This window comes from Bison bison, unplaced genomic scaffold (assembly GCF_000754665.1).
Source record: "Bison bison bison isolate TAMUID 2011002044 unplaced genomic scaffold, Bison_UMD1.0 scf7180017864349, whole genome shotgun sequence".
In the NCBI taxonomy this organism is placed as follows: domain Eukaryota; kingdom Metazoa; phylum Chordata; class Mammalia; order Artiodactyla; family Bovidae; genus Bison; species Bison bison.
The window spans coordinates 4,518,500-4,528,482 of record NW_011494921.1 but is presented as its reverse complement, the minus strand read 5'-3'; the positions used below and the strand labels follow the sequence as shown (position 1 = coordinate 4,528,482).

Sequence of the window (9,983 nt, the reverse complement as noted above, 5' to 3'; positions counted from 1 at the left end):
AAAAAAAACAAAACATAAAAACAGAAGCAATACTGTAACAAACTCAATAAAGACTTAAAAAAATGGTCCACATCAAAAGATCTTTAAAAATATTCCATTACACACACACACACACACTGTATATCTTCTTCATCCATTCCTCTGTTGGTGGACATTTAGGTTGCTTCCATGTCTTGGGTGTTGTAAACAGTGCTGCAATGAACACTGGGGTGCATGTATCCTTTCAGACCATGTCTTTCTCTGGATATATGCCCAGGAGTGGGACTGCAGGATCATATGGTAGCTCTGTCTTTAGTGTTTTAAGGAGTCTCCAACTGCTCTGCATAAGGAATCTTTGGTAGGCGAGAAAAATGGTTTAAAACTCGTCTATAACAATGGTTTTGCAACTTGATGAATTTAACAACATCACTGAATCGAACACTTAGAGTGAACTGCACAATGTGTAAAACATCCCTCAATATAGTTAATTTTTAAAACAGAGATAAGAAGACAAACAAGCGCCTAATAATATTCTTGTGGCATTGCTTGTGATAGCAAAAGACTGAGAGTACCTTAAATGTCCATCAGTAGTACCTAGTTACAGTCTATCTACACAGTGGAATTTTAAATGTCCAGCGGCAATGAGCATTAAAAAAAGAATAAGGCTTCTCTGGTAGTCAGGGGTAAACAATCCTCTTTGCGATGCAAGAGACACTGGTTCGATCCCTGGTCCAGGAAGATCCCACATGCTTTGGAGCAACTAAACTTGTGAACCACAGCAACTGAGCCCATGCCCTACAACTACTGAAGCCTGAGTGCCCTAGAACCCACGCTCCACAGCAAGAGCAGCCACCGCAACGAGAGGCCCACAGACCACAACTAGAGAAAGCCCACATGCAGCAACGAAGACCCAGCGCAGCCAAAAAATAAAAATAAATAAATACGTAAACCTTCTTTTTTTTTTTTTAAAGAATGAAGCTGTTCTGTATGTACTAATATGGAATAATCTCCAAAATACATTGTTGAATAAGATAAAGTATAGAAGAGAGTGTGGAGTATTCTATCACTTGCATAGTGAAAAAAGGAAGAATAAGTTATCATATGCTTATTTATACACACAATGATTTTAGAAATTACAAGGAACTCGTAATCTGGTTGCCCCTGGCGAAGAGGTCTGAGTATCTGGAGAAAGGAAGGGACGCAAATTGAGAACACTGCTGGTCTCTGCCTTTCCTTTGGGATGGTTTAAATTTATGTACACGTGCTCAAATGCTATGTCATGTCTGACTCTTTGCAACGCTTTGGACTGTAGCCCGACAGGCTCCTCTGTCCATGGGATTTCCCAGGCAAGAATACTGGAGTGGACTGCCATTTCCTCCTGCAGGGGATCTTCTCAACCCAGGGATTAAACATGTGTCTCCTGCATTACAGGCAGATTCTTTACCACTGAGCCCTCGGGAAAGCCCATTTTAAATGTATATATGTTACCTAATAAACAAATATAATGGCTTCCCTGGAATCTCAGATGGTAAAGAATCTGCCTGAAATGTGGGACACCCAGGTTAGATCCCTGGATCGGGAAGATCCCTGGAGAAGGGAATGGCAACCCACTCCAATATTTTTGCCTGGAGATTCCCATGGACAGAGGAGTCTGGAGGACTACAGTCCATAGGGTCGCAAAAAGTCTGACATGAATGAGCGACTAACACAAACACAATAAACAGATATAATTTAGCTGTTAAATATTAATAGTGAGCAACTCCAGGTGTCCGGCAGGGTGCCTGGCACATAGAACATGAACACACTGAGCTGTAGCTGCTGTTTGCTCTCTCTGGGTTTGTTCCAAACTTCTTTTTTAGATGGACTTTGTCTTCCCACTCCCCTCTCCTTAAAAATCTGTGGCAGTTCGAAATCCGTTAAGGCAGGGTTAAAAAAAAAAAAAAAACAGCTTAAAGTTAGTGAGACCTGTAACAAAGCTGAATAACTCCTTTGATTTTATAATTGAAAAGAAGCCCTGAAACACAGGCGGGTCAAATGACTTTTTCAAGGTCACACAGCTTGTTAGGGGACAGAGTCCAGGTTTCTAGATTCTAATTTCCATCGGATTATGTTGAAAGGATACATCCCTCTGTCTTTCTTATCTTTGTCCTCCTCCCTCAGGATAAAAGGCAATGCCACAAACACACAGGGTGGGCTTCCCAGGTGGCGCTGGAGGTAAAGGACTCTCCTGCCAATGCAGGAGATGGAGGAGACGCAGATGGATCCCTGGGTCGGGAAGATCTCCTAGAGAAGGAAATGGCAACCCGCTCCAGTGTTCTTGCCTGGAGAATCCCATGGACAGAGGAGCCTGGTGGGCTACCCCAAAAGACCAAAAGAGTCAGACACGAGTGAGACAACTTAGCACGCAGCACACATGACAGTGCTGTAAAGTGACAAACTTCAGTGACTTAACTGGCTAAAATCACTGTGGTTTGAAGTTGAACGAGGTGAACTGCTGCGTCTGGTCTAGGCATGTGTCATCAAGGTCACTGCTGAGAACACGCATGGTGAAGAAAGCCCCTCTCCGGTTGGGCCTCCACATTCTCCCAGGCTCCCTGAGTCCTTGAGCTCACCTTCCCTGCAACAAAAACCCCAGAGCAATCCCCAGAGTCATCCCTCTTTGGAGACTGTTTATTATAGATGGACCTAGAGGTGACATCCTGTGGAATCTGAGGCATCAGCCAGTGTCGGGGAGGACTTGGGGGATGTCCCACTCCCTGCCCTGTAATGGGCAAGAACAACACTGCCTCTGGGGTAATGAGCTGAGCCTGCATTAACTATGCTGAACAAACCACCTGTCGGCGAGCCAAGGCGGAGAAAACCATAAGACTGGAGATGGGGGACAAGTGCTGTGGAGACTGTCAATATTATCTCAGCCACCTCCTTCCACCCTCCTCAACACAGCCAGTTAGAGGGGCTCAGGAGAAAACTTTCTATTTTTACCTCTACTTGGTTTGTTTTCTGAAGAATTTTTAAAATCATTCTTTATCTCCCCCGCTCCCCCCCCAGTAAAGTGTGGCTTAGAGAGAAGGAGCTTCACACCCAGTGGTTCATTCCATTCCAGAATAGAACCATTTTGTAGAAGGGCTTTCCAGGTGTCTCCATGGGAAAGAATCCACCTGCCAAGTAGGAGATGCAGGTCAGGAAGGTCCCCTGGAGAAGGAAATGATAACCCACTCCAGTGTTCCTGCCTGGGAAATCTCATGGACAGAGAAGCCTGGCAGACTCCAGTCCATGGGGTCACAAACAGTCAGACATGACTAAGTGACTGAGCACATCCTAAACCTTTGAAGCGTGAATACTGCCCACTGCCAAACTTAAGCCTAAGGGAGGAGATGGTATGACTTTAGAGGCCTTTCTCCAAAATGTCCAAAATCTCCCGAAGTGGCCACTTGCTTGTCTCCCTAGCTTCATTGCCTCTCTCATCACTCAAACCTGCTGAGGGGTAAGCTAGACGGCCCCCTCCCTGCCTCTGCAGGCTCAGATGGGTCTAAACTGATCAAGTACTCTTGCTGGGTGACTGGTTGCTAAGGTCTAAGCCAATCAGCACATGGGTTTCTGCAGAAAGTTCCACAGTTATTGAGTCAGTGGAAAGCTGAAGTCCTTTGCCCTGCTCTCTAACGAGGAAAAACAAAACATGCAGACCCCAAGGGAGGCTGATACCAGATGAGACTGAGAAAGCCAGCCTAGGGCTGAAACCAAAGCACACAAAACAGCAGAGTCTCTAGAAGTGCGGAGACCAGAGCTGGGGTCCCAACCACACTTCTTGGACTTTATATTTGGGGGAGCAAGAAGAGCTGATTTTTAATTCCGATGTTCTGATTGTTGTTTTTGACTTTTGATGTTCTAGAAAGCACACGGATGCATCTGTACTTCCCCCTCCCTGGCCCATGGTGTTTGAAATCCCTACCATTCACCCTCCATTCTCAAGATCTATGTGGACATGCCAGATTACAGACAGAAGTTAAGGATTTAAGGTTAGATGGCTTAATCAAAGAATGCTTGTCTAAGAAAGTTCTAGGGATAACTAACCAAACCAACCTAATGAATTTCTGATTTCCATTGGCATCCTGTCTCTTTCTGCCCTTCATGTTTTGTTTGGGGGTTTTTCTGTTGCTGTTGTTATTGTTTCCTTTATAGAATGAGACCACCTTCCATCTCTGTATATTCAAATCCCACCAGTTTTAAACTCCACCTTAAGTGCTGGCTTGTCCTTGAAACCATCCCGCTAGCCTCAGCTGGAAAAAGCAGCCTCCTCCTCAGTGATGGAGCCCTAACCTAAGCAGGAAAAAGCAGCCCCTCCCAAGTGGTGGACTGCCCACCTCGGTGTGTTCTCCCCACGCTCAGTCTTGCCAGCAGACACGCTCCGCTGCAGGCTGTTTCCCTGCAGGACGCCTGATGGGTTTATCTTTTGTGTTCTCCACAGCTGTTGCTTATTGTGGCAACTATCTGAGAAGTAGGCAAGGTTAGTGTTTGAAAAGAACCAGGGCAGAAATTACAGGCCAAAGAAATGGCTAAAGTGGTTCTCAAGGTGCTGGTCCCTGGGCCACACTGTCAGCCTCACCTGGGAACTTATCAGAAGTGCAAATACTCGGGACCTTCAGACTCAGAAACTCTGGGGGAGGAACCCAGGAAAATGTGTCTGTACAAGCTCTCTAGATGCTGCTGCACTAAGAGTTTGAGAAGTTTGAGAACCACAGGACTAGAGGAGGGTCTTAAACTACTGACTGAGGAGTGAACGACCCTGGTTTTCTAAGAGCAGGATTGAAGACCAAGTGGCAATCAAGGTGAGCTGGGTGGCCCCAGAAGTGCTGGTAGCAGCCATGGAGGAAATGGCCCTGGGGCCTAGATGGTATGCACTCAGCAGTGGATGGTCTGGAACTGATGCTCTTCAGCTTGTGTCCATCTCTTTGCCCTGATGTCCAAAGTCTCCCGGAGGGTGGTCAGGTGGGTGTACATGGGCAGAAAGCTCAATGAAGGCTCCAAACACTTTTTAATGCTCTTTCTCTCACATAGTTGGACAATCATCCTTTCATTTTTACCTCCTAAGACGACATGATCACTTTCTTCCAAGCTTCTTTATGTTTCTGAATTTGGGACAGAATTAAGTGTAAGTTAACAGGGTTCCTTACAAATCTATTGATAACTCAAGCAAAGAATTTATCCAGAAACCCTGAGATGCCTGGACAAAAGCTGTGGGATATCTCAGTCAAGACCACAAGGGCTATGTATAAAATAGATAACCAATGAGAGCCTGCTGTGCAGCACAGGGAACTCTACTTGATGCTCTATGGTGACCTACATGGGAAGGAAATCCCAAAAAAGAGGAAATACGTGTATATGTATAGTCAATTCACTTTGCTGTTCAGCAGAAATTAACACAACACTGTAAAACAACTATAATAAAAACTTAAGAAAGAGAGCAGGGGAAAATAATAAAGACATGGTTACAGCTCTTCGGAGCTGCCCCATGAGACCTGCTTGTGATTCTTGTCTGCTCCATCCCTCTGAGGCTGTCCCTCCCTCACTCCAAAATAAAGAAGCCCCCTGTTCACTACGAACCCTCATCACTGACCTTGAAATCCCAGGCATAGCTCCTGAGATCGCCCCCCGCCCCCCACCAGCTACCGTCTCCACTGAGTCCGACAATGCAGGTTCATTTCTGCATTGAAATGACCGACCGCTCTACAGTACCCATGTCTAGTCAAAAACGGGAACCAGTGCAAGACTCAGCTATAACCTTTGAGGGAAGATGGGTTTGTGCCTAAGTGTCCATACTAATCACAGACATCATCTTGTGTACATAGATTTACCTTTACCTTCCACGCCTATGGATTCATGAAAACCCCCATTTAAATACGGCACGGGGGCGGGGGTTGGCGGCAAGAATACTGGAGTGGGTTGCCATTCCCTTCTCCAGGAGATCTTCCCGACCCAGGGATTGAACCCGGGTCTCCCGCATTGTAGGCAGACGCTTTACCATCTGAGCCACCAGGGAAGCCAATATGGCACTAACATGTATTAAACAGCACCATCAGATGATGCTGATGAATCTCGACTTAGCTTTTTAGATAGCACATACCCTATCACCCATTTCCAGGCAAAAAATAATTTTTCTTACTTATTGCAGATGCATTCTAAAATATAAACTTTTTTCTTTTGTTCTCAAATGTTTTTAAGTATAGAATTTTCTTCAAAATATATAAATGTCTATGTTGTTTTATCATTGCCCTGGTGTCAAACATGTGTTGTTTCTATTACTTTGATAGTTTATGTTAGGAAAGCATTCTGAAATTTTAGCAAAGAGAGAGCTGTTATTCAGTTGCTCAGTCGTGTCCGACTCTTTGCGACCCCATGGACTGCAGCACACGAGGCTTCCCTGTCCTTCACCATGTCCCAGAGTTTTGGGGTTTTTTTTAACAGTATGAAAAAAAGCAAAGAGAGAGAGAAGCTTTTTAATTAACCAAGGGGAGGAACTAGTCTTTGTGGATAAATTACGATTTGACAGACACTTTTGGTATATTTGCTCGTGTGATTCCCCCCATCAATCCTGTTAAGGTGGATGTTGTTATCGCCATTTACAGGTGAGAACACTGGAGTTCAGACTGGCTAGAAACTGTGCTAAAGTCGGGATCTGGTTCCAAATCCTGCCTCTGAGCCTGGGCTTGATTCCTCAGCTCCACTCTGCGTCCTGCATCTCCCTCCAGATTAGGACACTCGAGGGCATCCTCCTCCCACAGGCTGATAGCTGCATGTAAGTGTGTGTGGGGTGATGGAAAGTAAATTAAATTGGGAGGAGGTGTCTTTTCAAAGTGATGAAAATTAGGAATTCCACCCTACATAAAAACCTTCCCCAATTGTGACTGCATGCTTTGCAAAGAACTTCAAAGGACAATGGAGTTTGGGAGATGAAATCCATTTAAATTTCTTTTAAATCTGGATTTTAAGATCTGATCATGCTTCTCGATCATCAGTGCCTTTTGCTACAGGATTTGTCCCTCCGTCCATTCAGAAGGGGGCTCACAACATCCAGGGTTTTGGCTCAGAAGCCCAACAGCAAAGGAGCTGGTTCGATCTACCCTTGACTGATATTACCGGTATAAAACGTTTCTGACCACTCCTGGTTAACTAATCATTCGAAAATGAGGGCTACCTTTACCTGAGAAGAAGGCTGTGGAAGAGAAATAATTACAGCAACAGCAGCTCTAAATGCCACTCTTATCTATTTTTAAATGCCTGCCAGATGTCTGTAACTGACACCCTTAATCAGTGCTTTGAGTTCAGATGTGTTCATCAGAATGTGACCGTGCTGCTGTTTCATCGATCTTTCTGGGGTTGATTTTTTTGTCTTCAATTTTCAAAAACATCCTAGTTAGCAACTCAAGTACAGTGTCATGCCAACAGTTAACAATACTGTTTTCTTTTTCTTCCATTTTGGTTTTGTTTGCTTTATTTTTTTTTAACAATACGGTTTTGTGCACTTAAACATGTATTAAGACAGTAGATCTCAAATATTCTTACCCCAGTTTTTAAAAAGGAAAGAAAACCTGTTTCAAAGACTCAGAGAATGTTTACACCGGCCATTTTGAAATGCCTGAGAGCTGTGCAGCAGCTTTCATTCCTGTCATCAGACAAGGGACCGCTGGGTCCCTTCTCAAAGTTATTCCCATAAAAGGAATAACTTTTGACTGAAACACTCAAATATGTCAGGCAGAAGTACCGACGGGGGAGTTGCGTCACCTGGGTCGTTACCTCAGATTTTTACGGTATTTTTCTTTGCAAAGCCTTCACAAATCATTCTTTTCATTCATCCTTAATGTTTATTTTTTTCCTAATTATTGAGATAGCCATGAGGTGAAAGAATCTTTTAAAATGGTTGTCAAGCCAAAATGGTCATTTAAAAAAAATAATAATAATAGATTTGCAAAAGTGTCAGAATGGACTGAAATGAAACAAACAAAAAAAAGGAGCATTAGGCCACTTGAAAACCCTGCAATGTACCCAAGCATGCTCTGTAGACCCTACTCATTTCATCCTGTTCTAGTTCCTAAGGAAACAGGGGGCTTAGTTCCCTTTTGCAGAAACTGTAAACAACGGCAGATGTAAAGCACAGCCACTCCTTATGTTAAAAACCAGAGCCTGGATACTTACTTTTCAATACTTTCTGTCCAGGAGGCGTGTCAGGAGGGCCAGCTCGGCTGTGGGTCCCCAGACTGTGTGCCAGGCATTGAGTGGGCTTCCCTGTTCCCGGGACAGGGGACACGGAGGAGTGACAGGGTTCGGGGTCTTTTCCCAAGTTTTTCAAAGCACAGTTGGGTCTGCTTCCAGGAAAGCTCCTGTCTTCCTAAGAGGGAAAATTCCGTGCCCAGGGACGTTCTGGAAGAAGAGCATGTTTTTTTTTTTCCCTGCCCCTGAATGAACTAGGTCATTGCTGAAGCTGGAGAATATTTTTTAGCATCACAGTGATGAAACTTGAGGGCTGTTTCTGCAGAAGGTGTGACCCTTGTTGACGCTGCCGGGGAGGCCCTGGCAGAGGGGCCTGGTGAAACGCAGCCCCGGGCGAGCTGATGAAACGCAGACAAGCTGTCCCTGATGGCTCGGAGACAGCCGCGTTTGGCAGAGCCCGTGCCAGACCTCAGGTTCAGGTGCTCGTCTCAGAAAAGCAGGATCTCGCTGCCTGATAAGGTGATCAAGGCCACAGGAGCATCAGCAGTTCTCCCACCAAGGCTATCAGGCACTTGAAACACACATAGGAAACCCAAAGTGGGGGAGGGGAAGGGAGGAGGGCAGGCAAAAAATAAGAGTCATATGTTATTTATTTAGAACTGGCATCACCATCACTCTGAAGTTCTCTGAGAAAAGCAGAAGCCACAGGAAGGCAGGCTCCACCCTGCTCCCCCCGTGGTCCCCTCCTCGCTCCCAAACACCCCTTTCTCTCATACACACAAACACACACACTCACACATGCACACACGTGCACATTCTCTGTCTACTTTGATTGCCAGAGTAAGAAGAAAAGAGAGGAAGACCAGAAGAAACCCAGAGAAGAATTGCCATGAGCCCTGGTTTGTTTGTTTTTTGTTTTTTTTTCCAAATTATCAAGAATCGTTCTTGCTGTCAAAGTGGGTTTTGTAACATGGGCATTTCTCTTCTTGAATTTTGTCCAGTTCCAAGAAAGAACATAGAAAAATCCAGAAGTATCGCTGTGTAACCACTTTGCCGCTTTGCAAAAGTATTTTAATGCACTGTACCTGGAAACTGACAGCTTAGATGGAAACCTTTTACGAGACTCACAGCTAAAATTAGCAGCTTCAAGTGGGTGACTTTGAAAGGGACACAACTGCAAATACTCACTCCCTACTGAGCGTTATAATCCTCAAAAGCGAATTGTTTTAACACAGCACAGCGTGTGTGTCGCTATGCTTGGGTGGAATGTAACTTCTCACAAGATGAAAAATCATCATCTAAATTATTAGGTATCAAGGGTACTGTTGATGTGCTCTGTTTATTTCACTTGTACCTTCATTTGAGAAGAAAGATACTGAAAACTCAGAGACTTTAAAATAATGACTGTCTCTTGGGGAACACGTTTCCATTAAATGCAACAGAATGTAGAAATCACCACGTATTTGTGAATGTGGATATCCACTGGTTTTATTTAAAGCCTGATCCTCTTCACAGCAGAAAGTCATTTCCAGATAAGAGGAGATAATGTTAAGGTGACAGTGAAGAGAGAAAGAGGTTGTGATGATAAAAAAGTAAAAGTATCACACATAGCATGACAGGATAAACCCAACAGAGTAGACAAATGTGATGTGATCTTGAAAGAAGAGTTGCCTGGGAATTCTTAAATGGAAAAGTTGACATTATGAAATTTAATTTTGGTCTTCACAAACAATTTGAAAGACAAGCTCCCTCAACTCCTACCATCCACCCCCTAGCAAAATAAATTTAAGGAGCAGAGA

General features: G+C 44.4%; 1 protein-coding gene across 1 annotated transcript in view; it reads right to left on the bottom strand.

Moving 5' to 3' along the window:
• The window catches only part of ALPK2 (alpha-kinase 2), a 136,305-nt gene extending 127,744 nt beyond the window's left edge, over positions 1-8,561 (bottom strand). Inside the window, exon 1 of the mRNA XM_010854830.1 lies at positions 8,170-8,561. The gene's annotated coding sequence lies outside the window, so the exon portion shown is untranslated. The remainder of the gene's footprint in view (positions 1-8,169) is intronic.
• Between the last annotated feature and the right edge of the window lie 1,422 nt (positions 8,562-9,983).